Source organism: Podarcis gaigeae (genome assembly GCF_964106915.1).
Source record: "Podarcis gaigeae genome assembly, chromosome: 14".
NCBI lineage: Eukaryota > Metazoa > Chordata > Lepidosauria > Squamata > Lacertidae > Podarcis > Podarcis gaigeae.
The window spans coordinates 31,429,577-31,449,277 of record NC_139690.1 but is presented as its reverse complement, the minus strand read 5'-3'; positions in this window follow the sequence as shown (position 1 = coordinate 31,449,277).

Sequence of the window (19,701 nt, the reverse complement as noted above, 5' to 3'; positions counted from 1 at the left end):
CATCTGGTTGGCCACTATGTAAACAGGATACTGAACTAGTGGGTCATTGTTCTGATCCAGCAAAACTCTTCTGATGTTCTTGGACTCTCTCCTGAATTAACTCTCAGAGGAGGATAGGGAGGAAAGGAGACAAGCGGTGTCAGCAACTTGAACTTTGGATGGATGGTTCAGATTTGAAACCCTCTTCCAGGAGTCCAGGAGTCCCACTCCTGCAACAGAGCCACTCCCTAAGACTTCCAAAGCCACCTGGCACACACACATCGCCATGGGAGAGATAGAGAGAGAACAGCCGGTGTGCTCTGCGAAGGAACTACGCTTGAAAGTCAAGAAGGAGGAAATCATTTGTCTCACTCTTTTTCTGCCGTGAATGGAAAAAATTCTGGGACCACAAAACCTCAACACTGCTGCCTTTTCTGTGCTTCCCGACATACTGGGGACAGATGCTGAGGAGGAAGAAAGGCCCAGGAACAAAGCAGAAGGATTTGCAATGATGTTCTGGTTAAGAGGGTGGAAATAAAAAAAAAAATAGGATGGGGGGGAGGCCTCCAGAACAGGCGGCCTTTAATTAAGGACCTTGGAATCCATTCCCAGCTGGTTAACATTGCTGCCCCCATATTGCAATGGTTTAGGAGTAATGCTTTGCTGAAGTAATTCTTCTTCCCTTTCATCATGTGCTCCCCCTTTCTTTCTTTATTTCTTTCTCTCTCTCTCTCTCTCTCTCTCACACACACACACACACACACACACACACACATCAATCTTTCTGCCCCAGGGTATCAGGGAGGCCTGCATCCAAGTTCCTCACGATATCTGGTTTATCTCCTGGTTGCAATAACACTTACAAATGGTGCTCTTCTGGGAATTCAGGTCAAGAGCTCTGCCACCCTTGCCGGGATAGTCGGAGGATGCTTCTTGCACCAGACACTGCCCCTCATGTCTTAACATATCAGGGTTGTTATGTACTGAGTCGAATAGGATCCAAACTGCAGCAGTCTGATTGGTCCTAGAACAATAGGATCCAAAAGGCAGCAGTCTGATTGGTCCTAGAACAATAGGATTCAGAATGCAGCAGTCGGATTGGTCCTAGAACAATGCAGCAGTATGATTGGTTGGCAGGAATCACCCAATCATGCTCCAGATTTAAGTGAATCCACAACCTGATTGGCTTACAGTAGAATTCCGGAATTAGCCAATCATGTGCAGCCCATTGTGTAAATAATGTATATAAAGCAGATACCTTGAGGGGACTTCCATTCATTCCTCCTCACCACTATGAGCTGAATAAAGAGCATGAAATCACTTTGCGACTCTGAGTATATTTCACTGGCGACGAAGGTGGGATCCCGCTGAGCTGACTGCCACACACAGCACCGCAGCACCGCCACCTGCCGCACCGCTGCCTCGCACCGTGTATCCAGGCTTCAGCTCCGGGACACAAGGAACTCAGAATGGCAACCGACAGCAGCTTCTCGCCGTTCAACCCAGCAACGGGAGACTGGGAAGCGCACGCCTCCCGTTTCACTTTCCTCCTAGAAGCCAAAGGGGTCACCGATGAAGAAGACGCCAAGAAGAGGGCGATATTCTTCAGCGTCTGCGGAGAGGAGACGTTTGAAATCGCCCGGGCTCTCCTTGCGCCTGAAGACGTCGCTACTGTTCCATACAAAACAATAATGGAACAGCTGAAGGGGCACTTTTCGCCGCAACCCTCAGTGGTGGCTCGTCGAAATGCCTTCTATGCAAAGCGGCAAGCCCCTGGGGAAACCATAACTGGGTTTGTGACCTCTCTCCGCCAAGCCGCCCGGTTCTGCAACTTCTCAGAGCTGGAGAACATGCTTCGTGACCGCCTCGTCGGTGGCCTGAGGGATGAGAAACTGCAACAACGACTCTACGCTAAGAAGGACCTAACGTTCCAGGTCGCTCTGGAGGAGGCCCTGGCAACGGAAGCTGCCAAGAGGTCGACGCAAGAGGCACGGCCGAGCCTGCCATCCCAACCGAGGGTCCACCACGAAGACCTCACTGACGACTCAGGATCTGACAGGGAGGAGGTGCACCGAGTACAGCAGCGCACTCAAGCAGCCCACATACCACAGCTGCCTCGACGAGAAGGAGGGAACTGTGCAAGCTGCGGGGAAACTCACGAGAGGAGGACCTGCCGTTTCCGCAATGCAGAGTGCAGGCAGTGCAGAAAATTGGGACACATCGCCCGGGTGTGTCGGGCTCGGCCCACCCGACGCCAGGCATCAGATGACCAATCCAAGAGCCCCAGGTCCCGGGGCCCAACGCACCAAGGCAACTCGACGGAGCTCACGGACTTCCAGGTATACCAGTTGCCCTACCCCAACATAGAGAAAATTTATGTAGAGGTACGGATAGAGGGGGCCCCATGCCGCATGGAGCTTGACACGGGTTCAAATCTATCCATAATCTCGGCAAGGACCTTAAGGAAACTGTGTCCTACTGGGGGTCCCAAACTCAGGCCGGCCCCATTCACCCTCCGGGACTTCCAGAAACGTAAGGTCCCCACAATGGGGGTGGGGACCTTCAGGGTGCAATACCGAGGGCGGACGCGGCAACTGGACTTGCTTGTGGTCAAGGGCCCCTACATTAGCTTACTGGGATTGGCATGGTTTGGACCACTGGGACTAGCCATCACCGGAGTGAACCACACTACCTTACAAGTGGATGTGGACGCTATATGCAAGGAATTTCCAGGGGTTTTCGATGGGAAATTGGGACAGTATACGGGCCCCCCCATTGCTCTACAGCTTGACCCTGCAGTACGACCAGTCAGGCTCAAGGCCCGCCGGGTCCCGTTCGCCCTGAAACCACGTATAGACGAGGAATTGGACCGGCTAGTGGAGCAAGGAGTGCTGGAGCCGGTGCCTAATGCCCCCTGGGAAACCCCAATCGTCACACCCGTCAAGCCTAATGGTTCGGTCCGCATCTGCGCAGACTACAAATGTACTATAAACAAGGCCCTCACGGCCCATGCATACCCAGTGCCAGTGGTCAGCCATGTCCTTGCTACCCTGGCTGGGTCGAAAATTTTTGGCAAGCTGGACTTGGCCCAAGCATATCAACAGCTGCCAGTAGATGAGGCCACAGCAGAGGCACAGACGATTGTGACGCACAGAGGAGCGTTCAGGGTAAAGCGGCTGCAATTCGGTGTCAGCGTGGCACCAGGCATATTCCAGAATCTAATGGACTTGCTCCTTAAAGGGATTCCTGGCGTCACCCCCTTCTTCGATGATGTGTTGATTGCCGGGCCCACACCAGAGGAGTTTGAGGACCGCCTCCGCACCGTTCTGCACCGTTTCCAGACAGCGGGTCTCAAGGTGAAGCGGGAAAAATGTCTACTAGGAGTGCCTCAGGTGGACTTTCTGGGATTTATGGTGGACGCAGAAGGGGTCCACCCGACTGGGGACAAGGTACGGGCCATTTGTGATGCCCCAGCGCCCAAGAATAAGACTGAACTTCAGGCCTTCTTGGGACTATTGAACTTTTACCATTCCTTCCTTCCCCACAAGGCGGCGGTAGCGGAGCCCCTACACAGACTCCTGGACAAGCGGGCCCCTTGGGTGTGGGGCCAGCGCCAGGAGGCTGCATTCCAGGCAGTCAAGGACCTGCTTGTCTCAAACTCGGTCTTGGCACACTTCGACGAGAGGCTGCCGGTGGTGCTAGCATGCGACGCCTCGCCCTATGGCATTGGCGCTGTCCTGGGACACCAACTCCCGGATGGGAGAGAGGTACCGGTGGCATACTTTTCCCAGACACTCAACGCAACCGAGCGGAACTACTCACAAATCGACAAGGAGGGTCTGGCAATTGTGAAGGGAGTAAAAAAATTCCATGATTTCTTGTACGGGCGGCCCTTCACCGTGGTGACTGACCACAAACCGTTGCTTGGCTTGTTTGCCCCCGAAAAGCAGACCCCCCAAGTGCTGTCTCCTCGTGTCCTCAGGTGGTCAATTTTCCTTGCCGGCTACCAGTATGCGCTGATTCACCGCCCGGGGAAGGCGATGGGCCATGCGGACGCCCTCAGCAGGCTACCACTATCGGAAACAGGCCCCGACCCAGCACCTGCACAAGAGGTTATGAGCCTGGAGCTGCTTCCCGACCGCCCCATTCAGGCACAAGAAGTGGCACACCACTCCAAGAAAGATAGGGTCATCTCCCGGGTCCTGGACTGGGTGTGGAGGGGATGGCCCAGCAGCAGGCCTGGGCCAGAATTCGCTGGCTACACAACCCGCAAACATGAACTGTCGGCCCACAAGGGGTGCCTTTTATGGGGAAGCAGGGTCGTTGTTCCCCAGCCCCTCCGCAAAAGGGTCCTCACAGCCCTACATGAGACACACCCAGGGGTAGTAAGAATGAAGGCCCTTGCCAGGAGTTATGTGTGGTGGCCGGGGATCGACGGAGAGATAGAGGCCTGGGTCAAACACTGCCAGGCCTGCCAAGAATCCCGCCCAGATCCCCCAAGGGCCCCAGTCCAGTCCTGGGAGTCCGCCCGAGCACCATGGTCACGCCTGCATGTGGACTTCGCTGGCCCCTTTCAGGGGAAAACATTCTTCATAGTGGTGGACTCCTACACCAAATGGCTGGAAGTCGCACTGGTACCGTCCACTTCTACGTCCGCAGCCATCCGGGTACTACGCAGGCTGTTTGCAACCCACGGGCTCCCTGACACTCTCGTCTCAGACAACGGGACTGCATTTACGTCAGGAGAATTCCAAACCTTCACAGCGCAGAACGCCATCCGCCACATCCGTTCGGCGCCATTCCACCCTGCCACCAATGGCCAAGCAGAACGCATGGTGCGGACCACCAAGGACACCCTTCGCCGCATGACGCAAGGGGATTGGGAGTACCGCCTTGCCACATTCCTCCTAGCACAGCACAGCACCCCCAGCTCAACGACTGGCCGGAGCCCCGCTGAACTACTAATGGGTCGGCGCCTTGCAATCAGATTGGACCGCCTTCACCCCGATAGAGCTCAGGATGAGGTAGTGGTGGGGGAAGGCAGGAACCCCCGGACCTTCGAGGCCCAGGACCCAGTGTACGCAAAGAATTTTGGGGCAGGCCCAGCATGGGTACCCGCCACAGTCACCAGGGTCACTGGCCCTGTGTCGTACGAGGTGCTAACGGATGGAGGGCAATGCTGGCGCCGCCACTGCGACCAGATACGGCGACGATTCCCGGGAGAAACCCAGGAGGAGGAAAGGGCAGAGGAGTCCCAAGGGAACAGTGGGGCAGTGAGGCCCATAGAGCAGCAGGGGCCAGCAGGTGAGGCAGAATCAGTAAATACAGAGAGGACCCGTGAGGCCGAAAGGACACCGGAACCAGAACCACGACTGAGCGAGCCGGTTGCGCCAGACCAAACAGCCCCATCACAGCCAGCATCCTTGGAACACGAGCCAGAACCTGAACACCGGACCAGGGAACACCACAGGCCGCAACGGACACGTAGGCCGCCAGCGTACCTTGAGGACTATGAATGCGACCTCCCGGGCAGGACTGGAACTTAGAGGGGAGGGGTGTTATGTACTGAGTCGAATAGGATCCAAACTGCAGCAGTCTGATTGGTCCTAGAACAATAGGATCCAAAAGGCAGCAGTCTGATTGGTCCTAGAACAATAGGATTCAGAATGCAGCAGTCGGATTGGTCCTAGAACAATGCAGCAGTATGATTGGTTGGCAGGAACCACCCAATCATGCTCCAGATTTAAGTGAATCCACAACCTGATTGGCTTACAGTAGAATTCCGGAATTAGCCAATCATGTGCAGCCCATTGTGTAAATAATGTATATAAAGCAGATACCTTGAGGGGACTTCCATTCATTCCTCCTCACCACTATGAGCTGAATAAAGAGCATGAAATCACTTTGCGACTCTGAGTATATTTCAAGGGTTTAGTGAACAACAGTAAAATGGCATTGGAAATAATACCAGCAGTAATTCAATGGACTGCATGATGAATTTACACAGACACAAAGAGCTGCTGGCTTAATAAAGGCCTGGAAATCCATAGTGAGGATGTCTCTGCTGAATCTCTCCTGGAAGAATGTTCCACAGCATGGGACTGGTGGCACTCAGCACCTAAATCCTAATGGAGGCCAATAAGGCCTTTGTAACATGAGGGACAGTGTGGGGTAGTGGTTAGAGAGTCAGACTGGGACCTGGGAGACCAGAGTTCAAATCCCTACTCAGTCAGTCATTGCCTCTCAGCTTAACCCACCTCACAGGGTGACTGTAGTGATTAAATGAGCAGGGACAGCACCATGTATGCCACCTTGAACCCCTTGGAGAAAAAGGTGAGATATAGATAAAACATGAGAGACAGCTAGCAGTTCTCTTCCGGTATATGTGTGTTTGTGTTTGATATATAGATCAATTTCTCTCTCTCTCTCTCTCTCTCTCTCTCTCTCTCTCTCTCTCTCTCTGACACACACACGTATATATATTTTCTTATAGCTTACTCTAGTCCCAGGAGGTTTTCAAAGTGGCTTGCAAAATATTTGCATAATACTGTTCAAAAAATAACGCTATTCAAAAAACATTTTGTACAAATAATCACAACTAATCACATGACAGCCAGTTTGCTTTGTTTCCCATTGACCCTTCTCTCACACCTTTGTAATTTGGTGAGCATATTGAGTGGGATGGTTGAACAAACCATGGCTAAAGAACGCTGATGGCTTTGTGTTACATAGTTAAAAGAAGCCAAGGTTCATCAGTCAATAACAAACCATGATTTCAGACTGTGGGCTCTTGATAGTAAAGAACCCCAAGTTAAGCTGCTGGGCCAGTTTCACACATAACGCTAAGCCATGATTTAATGAATCATAGTTTAATGAGCCACAGTTTAGTGTTATGTGTGAACCAGGGCACTGAATTCAATGAACTCAACAGAGGAATAAAAGCCCCCAAGACAGCGAACATGTAAAAGAATCATAACAGTCCTTGCAAGTGTTATATGTATTCTTCTCTAAAAAGTGGTCTCCACTATTAAAAGTGTTTGGGTGATTTGCCATTGTTGAGGAATTGCCCCCGCCAAACTTGACTCTGTCTCTGTTCCCCCACCCCTTCCACTCGTACCCTTGAAGTACAAAGCCCAAATACTGCTTCTGGCCAAATATGCAACCCAGACCCAGATTGGAGAACAACTGGTGGATTTTACTAGATTAAAACCAACACGTTTTCTTAATTGCTACCAGACACTCAAAGGGCAACTTATTTGCTCTGCAAAGGAAGCAAGGGAAGCTTCCTTTCTTCTTCATACAGAGGGAGCTAGTGTGATTTGTTTATAGCTGATCGGCCATCTTGTAAGGATTTGCTACGTTTGCTGTTGGCCAAGGGCAGGGAGCAGTATCAGTGATACTACCCATAGGTCTGTAGCCAGGATTTTTGGGGGAGGCAAGCTTCATGTTAGGGGGATAAAACTTCAGTTAGATGAGTATTTTTATTGATACATTTGATCTGGGGGGGCAGCTGCCCCCCGTCCCCCCTTGGCTACACCCGTGATACTACTCACCCCTTAACATCTTGAAACATGGCTAGGTCTCCTCTTACCACCCTGCAAGAAGGGAAGCTGAAAAGGGCTGAGAAATCGGACCAAGGCAAACCTGGGTGACAGCATCTCGTTAGCAAGGAGTGAAACTGCTACATCCTTTGTTTTGTTCTAGTTTCTATTCAAGCTGTGACCAAGAATTGCTCTGTTTCAGCAAGGGTTCGGCAAGCAATGCAACACAGCCTGGAATTTTTTTGGTTTGGGTTCCCACCAGAGAGGAGCAATTAGAGTAGCAATTTGTTACAACAAAGCATCAAGCATAACCTCAAATGAATATGGTGAAGTATGCATGAAATAAAATTTTTAAATAATGGAAAAGCTGAAGAATGTGGAGACTTGGAAGCAGCAAGCTTGTTTTTGGTTTGTGCTGTTTCATTAACATTTGATTGTACTCTCCACCCTTGAAGCAGCAAGTTCCCTGTGTGCTCGCTGATGCTTCACATTTCCTGTGGCAGGGATGAGGAATGTCATCGGCCCTCTAGCGCTGGGCTTATGGCCGCATCTGCAAAATCCCATACCCTCCAACATTTATCCGATGAAAATAGGGACGTCCCATTCCATAATGATAACTTTACTATTTATACCCCACACATCTTCCTGGGCAGCTTCCAACATATATAAAAACATAATAATTTTTTTTTATATAATAATATTTTATTAGATTTTTTTAAGGGATAACAACATACAAAGGAAAAGAAAAAAGAAAAAAAGGGGGGAAAAGTGCACATACAACAACAAAATCCAACATCAAAAATCACACAAAAGGAAAAACAAAAATCTCTCTTTTTAAAATTATTATCTTTGATTGACTTACTTTCCTGACTTCCTCACGCCTCCCTTTTTTGTATCCCAATTTGAGAATTAGTTCAGCAAATTCAAATCCTACTACTTTACCCTTAAATCTTTTACCTCCCAATTTTATAAACTCAAATTCCTCTTGTCACCAGAACCCCTTCATATTATTTTAATGTCATCAGCATTCATACATTTTACAATGCTTCTGTAAATAAATTTTAAATTTCTTCCAATCTTCTTCTCCCTGATCTCGGATTCTGCCAGTCATTTCAGCCATCTCCATATAGTCGATTACTTGTGTCTGCCATTCTTCCATGGTGGGTAGGTCTTGTGTTTTCCAATGCTTTGCGATAAGTATTCTTGCTGCTGCTGTGGCTTACATAAAAAAAGTTCTATCCTTCTTTGGCACCAATTGGCCGACTATGCCCAGGAGTAAGGCCTCTGGTTTCTTAGGGAAAGTGTACTTAAGTACCTTCTTCAATTCATTGTAGATCATCTCCCAGAAAGCCTTAATCCTTGGGCACGTCCACCAAAGGTGAAAGAATGTACCTTCAGTTTCTTTACATTTCCAACATTTGTTATCGGGCAAATGATAGATTTTTGCGAGCTTGACTGGGGTCATGTACCACCTGTATGTCATTTTCATAATATTCTCTCTTAGGGCATTACATGCCGTAAATTTAATCCCGGTGACCCACAACTGCTCCCAGTCAGCAAACATAATATTATGTCCTATATCCTGTGCCCATTTAATCATTGCGGATTTTACCATCTCTTCCTCAGTACTCCATTTCAACAGCAGATTATACATTCTAGATAGTGTCTTAGTATTGGGTTCTAACAATTCTGTTTCCAACTTTGATTTTTCCACCTGGAAACCAATTTTTTTGTCTTGATTATAAACCTCTCTTATTTGAAAATAATGTAGCCAGTCTCGCACCTTCCCTTTAAGCTTCTCATAACTCTGCAATTTCAGCTTCTCACCTTCCTGTTCCAAAATCTCACAATACTTTGGCCATTTTGTTTCCATATTGAGTTTTTTCATAGCTTTTGCTTCCATAGGTGATAACCACCTTGGAGTTTTATTCTCCAAAAAATCTTTGTATCTAGTCCAGACATTAAGTAGCGCTTTTCTGACAATATGGTTTTAAAATACTTTATGCGCTTTAACCTTGTCATACCACAGATATGCATGCCACCCGAATACATTGTCATAACATTCAAGATCTAAGATGTCAGTGTTCTCAAGAAGTAGCCATTCCTTCAGCCAGCAAAAAGCTGCTGCTTCATAATATAGTTTAAAGTCCGGCAGGGCAAACCCTCCTCTCTCCTTAACATCGGTAAGTATCTTAAATTTTATTCTGGGCTTTTTGCCCTGCCAGACAAATCTAGATATGTCTCTTTGCCACCTCTTGAAACAGTCCATCTTGTCAATGATTTGCAATGATTGGAACAAAAACAACATTTTCGGCAATACATTCATCTTAATGACAGCTATTCGACCAAGCAAGGAAAGCTTCAAATTCGACCAAATCTCTAGATCTTTCTTAACTTCTGACCAACATTTCTCATAATTGTCTTTAAATAAATTTCCATTCTTAGCAGACAAATTCACCCCCAAATATTTTACTTTCTTTACTAGTGTTAGATTTGTCTCATTTTGAAACCTCTCTCTCTCCAACGGTGTTAGATTTTTCTCCAAAACCTTAGTTTTTAACATATTTAACTTAAAGCCTGCCACTTGACCAAACTCCTGGATTAATTCTAGGGCCCTCTTGGTGCTAAGTACTGGCTCTTGTAATGTCAATACAAGGTCATGTGCAAAAGCTTTAAGTTTGTATTGTTTAGCTCCGACCTGAATTCCCTGAATCAGCTGGTCCCTTCTAATCATGTTTAGCAAAACCTCCAGGACCGAAATAAAAAGCAGTGGGGAGATTGGGCAACCTTGTCGTGTCCCTTTCTCAATTTTGAATTCTTCTGTCACTATGTTGTTAACTATCAATTTGGCCTTTTGTTCAGAATAGATCGCATCTATACCATTCTCAAAATTTTGTCCAACCCCCATCCCCCAAAGATTTTTCTTCATAAAAAGCCAAGAAATATTGTCAAAGGCTTTCTCCGCGTCTACGAATATCAAAACTGCTTTTGTATTAATATTCACTTGTAACTTTTCCAAAATGTTAATCACATTCCTCATATTATCCAATAGATGTCTGCCTGGGAGAAAGCCAGCCTGGTCTTTATGTATCATTTCTGCTAGTACTTTTTAAAATCTTTTAGCCAAAATATCTGCAAAAATTTTGTAATCCACGTTGAGCAGGGATATGGGGCGATAGTTCTTAAGTTGTGTCTTCTCAGACTCTGTTTTAGGTATTAATGTGATGTAAGCTTAACATAATAATAAAACATTAAACATTTTTTAAAAAAAACTTCCCTATACAGAATTGCCTTCAGATAGCTCAGGGGTTAGATAACTCCATACCCTCCAGCATTTCTTCAATGAAAATAAGAACATCCAAATGAAAAGTGGGACATTCTGGGATCAAATCAAAAATTGGGATGGCTTCTCTAAATCAGGGACATCCCTAAAAAATAGGGACACTTGGAGGGTCTGCTATCCATTTAAGGCATTATCATACAGTCATGGCTTCCCTAAAAGAACCCTGGGGTCTGTAGTTTTTTAAGGGTGCTGAGAGTACTCTATTCCCTTCTCTGAACTGCAATTCCCAGAGTAGTTTAACAATCAAGCCCAGAGAATGCTGCAAGTTGCAGTTCTCTGAGAGGAACAGGAGTCTCCTTACGGGGGCCGGCCCATCCGTGAGGCAAACTGAGGCAGATGTCTGAGGGGGCAGAATCCAAGGCACATCCCTCCTGCTGCTGCCAAAGAGGTGAGGACAAGCAAGATCATGTAACAGCCCTGCGATATCATGCAGAGATCATGCACAGCCCTGCGAGATCATGATATTTTTTTGGGGGGGTGTCTCACAAGATCTCACCAGAAGCCAGAAACCAGAGCCATGTGACCCTGGTAAGTGAGGATTCAGCAGCGGTAATGAGGGAGGCAGCAAGGGAGGCAGGTGGCACAAGGTGCTTGTGCAGGGCAGCACCTTCTCGTTTTGCCTCAGTTGGCAAAACAGGACAGGCCACCCCTCCTCTTAACCGCTATCTCAGCACCCATAACAAAGCACAGTTCCCAAAATTCTTTGGGGGGGGACCATGGCTGCTTAAAGTGATATGATACTGGTTTAAATGTATAATGCAGACAGAACCCAAATTCCTGACCAGTGGCTATCCTGGCCAGGGCCAATGGAAAAAGGGTCTAACTGCATATGAAGGTCCACCCCCTCCCTGCCTTAGAAAGACTGATGAAGGAAACCTATCCCACCCACCCCCAAAGGATGCTAGAGGCCTCCCGGACATCAGTCTGACGTGTATTTGTATCACCACATCTGAGTGTCATTGCTTTTTAGTCAAATCTTCATTTCAAATTAGTAGCGTGAATTTACTTTATGGCTCTGTGCCAGTTCAGACTCAAGTTGCATTCTATTTAAAGTAGGAGGAGGCTTGGGGTTTGGCTTTTCCCTCACATATTAGATATGACTCCCTATTTGTTACACCAGTGTTTCCCAACCTTGGGCCTCCAGCTGTTTTTGAACTACAATTCCCATCATCCCTGACCACTGGTCTTGCGAGCTAGGGATGATGGGAGTTGTAGGCCAAAAAACATCTGGAGGCCCAAGGTTGGGAAACACTGTGTTACACCAAAGGTCACCAACCTTTTCAAAGCCAATGGTTGTTTTTGGAATTTGGTGTAAGTGCTGTTGGTGTCAGATACAAAATGGTTGCCATGGGGAGGGGAAGGCATGGCATGGCACAAAATGGCTGGCACACCTAATTACCAATGATAGTTAAATAGAACCTCCCCTGGTCCCATAAAGTACCTATTGCTCAGGGAAGGGCTATAGTCTTCGTCTCCTGCATCTGCCTGGACATTATTGGAGATGCTGGATTAGTCAGATCTTGATCTGATCCAGTAAAAAAAGTTCTTCTCATTCCAACAACTGTGTAACTCTACAGCATGATGCCATAAATCCTCTTACTGCATTTTTCACGTGTATGTTTGTGTCCCCCATTCGTTTTCCTTCTGGAGTGCGCTGCATATAGAATCATGAAATTGCAGACTTGGAAGGGAACCCTATGGTCATATAGTCTAATCCCTTGTGGTGCAAGAATCACAGCTAAAGTATCCATGGCAGAAGGTCATCCAACCTCTGTTTAAAAACCTCCAAGAAAGGAAAGTCCAACCCTTGTTGAGAAGGTCCATTCCATTGCTGAACAGCTACTACTGTCAGAAACATCTTTCTAACATTTATTCAGGATCTTCCTTTCTTGAAATTTCAATCTATTGGTTCGAGTCCTACCATCTGGAGCACGAGAAAACAAGCTTGCTCCATCCTGCGTGTGACAACCCTTCAGATATTTGAATATGGCTCTCATATCACCTCTCAGTCTTCTCTTCTCCAAGCTAAACATACTCAACTCCCTCAACTGTCCCACATAAGGCTTGGTTTCCAGACCCTTGCTCATCCTTATGCTTGCTCCTTTCTCAGAAGAGGAAAAGAGAATTCATCACGCAGACACACCCTGCCTTCATAGATTTTCATCTATCCGCCCATTGCAATGGCAGGGAACAGTAAATGGATGGTGAGGGTGTTGCTCTCAAGGAACTCAGAAAAATGTGCTGAGCCACCAGAAGCAAACATCAAACATCAGCAAAAATGGGCCACCACTTCCTGGCAGGCAAAGCAGAGAAAAGCAAATCCGCTGCTACTATATGACCCACGCATCTCCTACCTGGCCAAGCCAAAATGTTAGCTCAATCCATCATACAGGCCTAACATGACAGCCTGCGGAGCTGTTGCATGCTTTAAGGACAGCAGAAAAGGAACGTGGGTTGGAGTGAGGACATAAGAACATAAGGAGAGCCCAAGGGAAACCTTCAAGCAGGACTGGAGCATAAGACCAACCCTCTGGCTGCTTAAAGGAGATTCTGATTCCTCCTGGGGAAAGCATCACACTCCCCTCAGAGGTCCCCAGAAGGCAGGCTGTTAATCACTTTTAGTGCCCCATTTCTGATGGACATTATGAAGGCTATAAAAAGTTTATTATGTAAAGGCCATCTGAAAATGATCTGGCTCCTGAGGAGGGTTGTAAGAAAACACACACAGAGAGACATTTCCTTCACTATTGGAGCTTGTAAAAAGAGCCGCTGTTTCTGCACAGGGCTCTGAGGTGGTTTCCTTGAGGGTTGGGGGGTTTTTCTTTTTCTTTTTAAGGAAGTTGTGGGTGGATTCATAGGCATCCATGGGAGTCGCGAGCAAGGGAGCTGGTTGCCCTCTCCTTTCCACCATATGAACCATAGTCCCCCGATTCCCAGCTTTCATGTTTTACAAATAGTAAATTTAACACGCAGCACCTGAAATATGAGTATTTGTTTCTCATTTCTTTAGTGAGAAATTTCCCTGTTCCCACCTTTTGGTTTTGTTTGTTTCTTTGTTGGTTTGTTGGTTTGTAGTATTTACTCACCACCGTCCCCCAGAATTCTGTGTGTGGCCATGAATGGATTGCAGCATGCACCTGCAATTTTGTATGTTAGCAAAATGGAGATCTACCTCACCCTTTCAACTGAAAGGTCTTTTCTGAACTCATTTATACTTCTGGTGACAGAGAGTTCCACAGTCATAGAATCATAGGATTGCAGAGTTGGAAGGGACCCAGAGTGTCATCTAGTCCAACCCCCTACAATGCAGGAATCACAGTTAAGTCAACCACACTCTGTGAGGGTTGAGGCGATTAAATTGTACTTTCTTTGAGGAAAGGACACGTCCTTTTCTTTATAGCATCCTGAAAAGTACTACATGCATTGCTAACGCTGTAAAACTTTCAGACAACACGCTTATGGAATGCAGTCACGCAACAACAATAATAGAAATTGCAATTTATTCTGCCTGCCTTAACAAACGCACTATAAGCAGTAAACATGCTACATAGGGACCTAGGAAGCTGCCTTCTGCTAAGTTAGAGAATTGATCCACCTAACTCACTATTGTCTACACTGACTGGCAGCAGCTATGAAAGGCTGCAGATAGTGGGCATTGTGAGCTCGACCTGGAGATGTCAGAGACTTGATCTGGAGTCTTCTGCAAGAAGGCAGGCAAGACTGAAAGATGGAAGATACACAAGAAAGCACAGTATCAAGGGAGACAAGAGCATTCTGGCAAGTAACTTCTGTACTCCTATGAAATACAAGTCAGGAAAATAAAGCAGGAAGGAAGTTCCACATTTATGAGTAAACATGGACAGGGTCATCTTCCAGCAATTTGACATGGCTTAAAAGGCTTCATTAAATCATTCAAATTTACAAGCAAGGAGCAGCTTGAATGATGGCCAGATAAAAGAGTCTGCTCGCTCGCTGCTTCCACTTGTGCTTAAACAGCATTGCATGAAGCAGAGAGAAGTTTCCAAAGAGGCTCTTTCTAAGAAGTAGAGCTCAAAAATCTGACTTTTTGTGCTCCATGCTGTCCAGGAGCAGCTTGTGGGTCAAACAAGGCTACGTAACAGAAAGCCAAGGGACGCGGGTGGCGCTGTGGGTTAAACCACAGAGCCTAGGACTTGTCAATCGGAAGGTCGCAGTTCGAACCCCCACAACAGGGTGAGCTCCCGTTGCTCGGTCCCTGCTCCTGCCAACCTAGCAGTTCAAAAGCACGTCAAAGTGCAAGTAGATAAATAGGTACCGCTCCGGCGGGAAGGTAAACGGCGTTTCTGTGCGCTGCTCTGGTTCGCCAGAGTCATGCTGGCCACATGACCCGGAAGCTGTATGCCGGCTCCCTTGGCCAATAAAGCGAGATGAGTGCCGCAACCCCAGAGTCGGACACGACTGGACCTAGTGGTCAGGGGTCCCTTTACCTTTAACAGAAAGCCACGGTTGTACAGTGGCCAGAGCACTGGGCTAGGACCTGAGTGACCTGGGTTCAAATCCTCACTGAGACATGAAGCTTATGGAGGTGACCTTAGGCAAATTGCAGTTTCACTTTGACCTACCTCGCAGGGCTATTGTGAGGATGGGATGAACCAGATGCCAGATCTCACCATGGCACAGACCATAACTTGCCGACTCTGCTGGAAAGTGGGTGCAGGGCAGCCTGCCCCACCCCAGCTAGGCTCAAGGCATTCAGTTGCTGCCCCTCAAGAGCCCTTGGGGAAGGGCCATAGCTGAGTGGCAAAGAATTTGCCTGCATGCAGAAGGTCCCAAAGTCAATCTCTGGCATCTCCAGGAAGGGCTGGGAAAAGAATCCCTGCCTGAAACCCTGGAGAGCCAATAAACAACTTTATTATTTTCTCCCTTATAAGCATCTCTCTCTCTGTGATTGCAACAAATGTACCCTATCTAGTCAAGATTTGCTAGCTAAACACTGCTTGCTCTGTATACAAAAGGGTCTCAACAGGTAACTGACCCAGTTACCCCAATAGTGAGCACCTTGTCTTCAGCCCAGAAATGACTCAGCAGCCAATGCAGCTGTTTTGAAATAGGGGTTATATGAGTTCTAAAGGCAACCCCAGCCAATAATCTGACCTCTGCATTTTGGACAAGTTGAGAGCCGGCACAGTATAGTGGTACCTCGGGTTAATAACTTAATTCGTTCCGGAGGTCCGTTCTTAACCTGAAACTGTCCTTAACCTGAAGCACCACTTCAGCTAATGGGGCCTCCCGCTGCCACTGCACCACCACCACACGATTTCTGTTCTCATCCTGAAGCAAAGTTCTTAACCCGAGGTACTATTCTGGGTTAGTGGAGTCTGTAACCTGAAGCGCCTGTAACCTGAGGTATGACTGTATAGTGGTTAGAGTGTTGGGCTGGGACTGGGGAGACCCAGGTTCAATTCCTCACTCTACCATGAAGCTCACTGGGTAACCTTGGGCCAACCATACTCTCTCAGCCTAACCTCCTTCGCAGGGTTGTTGTGAGGATAAAACGAGGAAGAGGAGAAGTGTGTGTGCCACCTCCTCCGAAGAAAAGTGGGGTATATATCTAATAATAATATTCCTGAGCCATCTTCAATGGCAGCCCTATGTAGTGTTGCAATAAAGATCACTTTATTATCTGTGGATCCTGCCCAATACCCAGCAGAGAGATCTCTGCAATATGCTCACTTTCTCTCCATTTGCACACAAACATCATAAAGATTGGAATTTCACCAGCTGCTGAGAACAATACTTTGTCCTTTCGTTTCAGACCTTCTCTCTGTTAACAACTGTATCTGTGTCAGGGGCAAATATAGCAATTGTAGCTCAGTTGTATGTATCCTTGATATAGGAACACACACGTGTGTGTGTGTGTGTGTGTGTGTGTGTGTGTGTGTGTGTTTGTGCACAGGTACAGCTGCAGCAAGAGGGGGAGAGAATCAATAACCTGATTTACTGAACGGTGTTTTAATCTTCCTGCCGACTGTCCTGTCTCCCCCCCCCCCCCCCAAGACTGACACAGTGACATTTGGCACAAAGGCGAGCCACCTAATGTGAACATGACTTAGTAATGCCAAACAAGGGAGAGGGGCGGGAGGGGGGAAATCGATGGCCAGCGATAAGCACCGGTAATAAAATATTGATGAGCTGGCTGTTTGGAAATGGCAACGGGAGGCTGAGGCAGGAAGGTGCCTTTTTTGTCATTTATTTATTTAGCACAAATGAAAAAGATGGCATACGCTTCAACGCAGAGCACACGAGGACATAGTACGAAGGAGGGATGAGCGAGCAAGGATTCGATTCACTTCACACCTGAAGGTGAGACCAGCTGATTTGCACTCACCCAAACAATAAATGAATGAAAATGCGGCCACCTTCTGTAATTTGCCCATCTCCGAATTTTGCACACGGCAGTTCTCTGGCCGAGCAATGTGTACAGAAATGTATATACTATGGTAAAGTGTACATGTCAGTGTGTATATTGGATAGGGGGGAAAGGCATTATGTTAGAGGAAATTGCTTGGCAGAAATGTGCATATGAAAAAATTGCAGAGAAATATGTGTATATGTGGAGAAATTCACACACAAAATGTTGATGAATTTTCATGAAGACCTTTTTTAAAATTATAAAAAAAATTACAGGCTGATATGGAAACATGGAGAACTGAAGACTGGAAAAATGAGGAACAGAGAATTCAGAATTGGCTGATTCATGCATTGCTTAGAAGAGGCTTGCCGAATCAGGCCACAGAAAGCCCATCTAGTCACAGAATCACAGAATGGCAGAGTTGTAAGGGACCCTGAGGGTCATCTAGTCCAACCCTCTGCAATGCAGGAATCTCAACTAATACATCTAGGACAGATGGCCATCCAACCTCTGCCTAAAAGCCACTGATGAAGGAGAGTCCAGCATCCTTTCTCACAGTGGCCAACCAGATGCTCCAATGGGAAGGACCTGAGTGCAGCACAATTATTCCCACCTGCAATTCCCAGCAACTGGTAAAGTAGGGAGCTATATACAGCCTCAAGATTTAGAAGCAGTGTACCTTTCAGGAAGAGCATAAGAAGAGCCTGGCTGTTGATCCAGGGCCAAGACCCCTTCCAGTTCAGCATTCTATTCTCACACTAGGTAACCAATCAGACAAGCAGAACCCGAGTGGAACTGAGAGCAACTGAAATTGATAGATTTGCCCATTCCTAGAGCTGTGCAAGAACACTATACATTTCATATGGGGAGGGGGGAAGAGGGTCTCCACAAAAGCAATTCCAGGCAGAAAGTGCTTCTCATGTATGTGCCTCTCTCTCTCTCTCTCTCTCTCTCTCTCTCTCTCTCTTTTTCCTCTCTCATTTTCTCTCTCCTCTCCTCTCCGCATGCTGGCGTTTTTCAAGGAAATAAAACCAAATAGCCATTTGGTTAGCGGATGTTCACTTATTTGAAACATCCCTCCCCGGCGTACTGTGCCTTTTTAAAGCATCCTGGCAGGATCCCTTTCTGCTTTGAAGATGCAAATTGTGAAATATCATTGTCATATCTGCTTCTCAACCCCTCCCCAAATGTGCTTCCTGTTTGAGATGGGATGGTTGTATTTATTTGTTTAGGAAGGGGAGGGGGACTGTGTTTAAAATTCTACCGAGTTCCTTTTATTGTGAATTCATTTGTCCTCTTGCTTCTCTTCCCTTTCATTCTGGGTTCATTGATATATCCTTGACACAAGACAAGACATCTGTTTTCTCTGATTATGGCCCTTTGAATCGCTCCTTCAGTCTCCCTGTCCTCATGTGCTTTTTTTCCTGCTACTAAGCAGTAACAAGGCCCTTTCAGATCTTTGCATCTTCCCGGCGAATTTTACATATGGAAATGGCACCATATGCTCGAGGGGGAAATGTACCAACATCACTGTGTATTTCTAAACGCAGAGCTTCTCTTAATCTTCTGAAGCTACATGTTAACCTCATTGCTGTTGGTGCTGTTATTGCTTCTTGAGCTGGGTGTTGAAAAAATCCACAATGAGTTGCATCTAACTAAGTTCTATGAGTCACTCCATGGAAATGAATGAACCCAAGTTAATCGTGGCCATTCATGTCAATGCAGTTATTCATGCAACTCATAGTTAAACTATGGAACTGGCTCTCACAGGAGGCAGTGGCAGCCACGAATTTGAATGGCTTTAAAAGAGGGTTGGACACATTGATGGAGGAGAAGGCTATCAATGGATACTAGCCACAAAGGCTATGCTGTGCCTCCATGGTCAGAGGCATATGGTGCTAAACACTGCTTGCTATAAACCACAAGAGGGATAATAATATAATAATAATAATTTATTATTTATACCCCGCCCATCTGGCTGGGTTTCCCCAGCCACTCTGGGCGGCTTCCATCAAAATATTAAAATACAGTGGTCTGTTAAACATTAAAAGCTTCCCTAAACAGGGCTGCCTTCCGATGTCTTCTAAAAGTCTGGTAGTTGTTCTTCTCTTTGACATCTGGTGGGAGGGCGTTCCACAGGGCGGGTGCCACTACCGAGAAGGCCCTCTGCCTGGTTCCCTGTAACTTGGCTTCTTTCAGCAAGGGAACCGCCAGAAGGCCCTCAGCGCTGGACCTCAGTGTCTGGGCAGAATGATGGGGGTGGAGATGCTCCTTCAGGTATACTGGACCGAGGCCGTTTAGGGCTTTAAAGGTCAGCACCAACACTTTGAACTATGCTCAGAAACGTACTGTTGTGCTCAGGTCCAGTTTGTGGGTTTCCCACAGGCATCCGGTTGACCACAGGATACTGAACTAGAAGGGCCATTGACTTAATTCAGCAGGCTCAC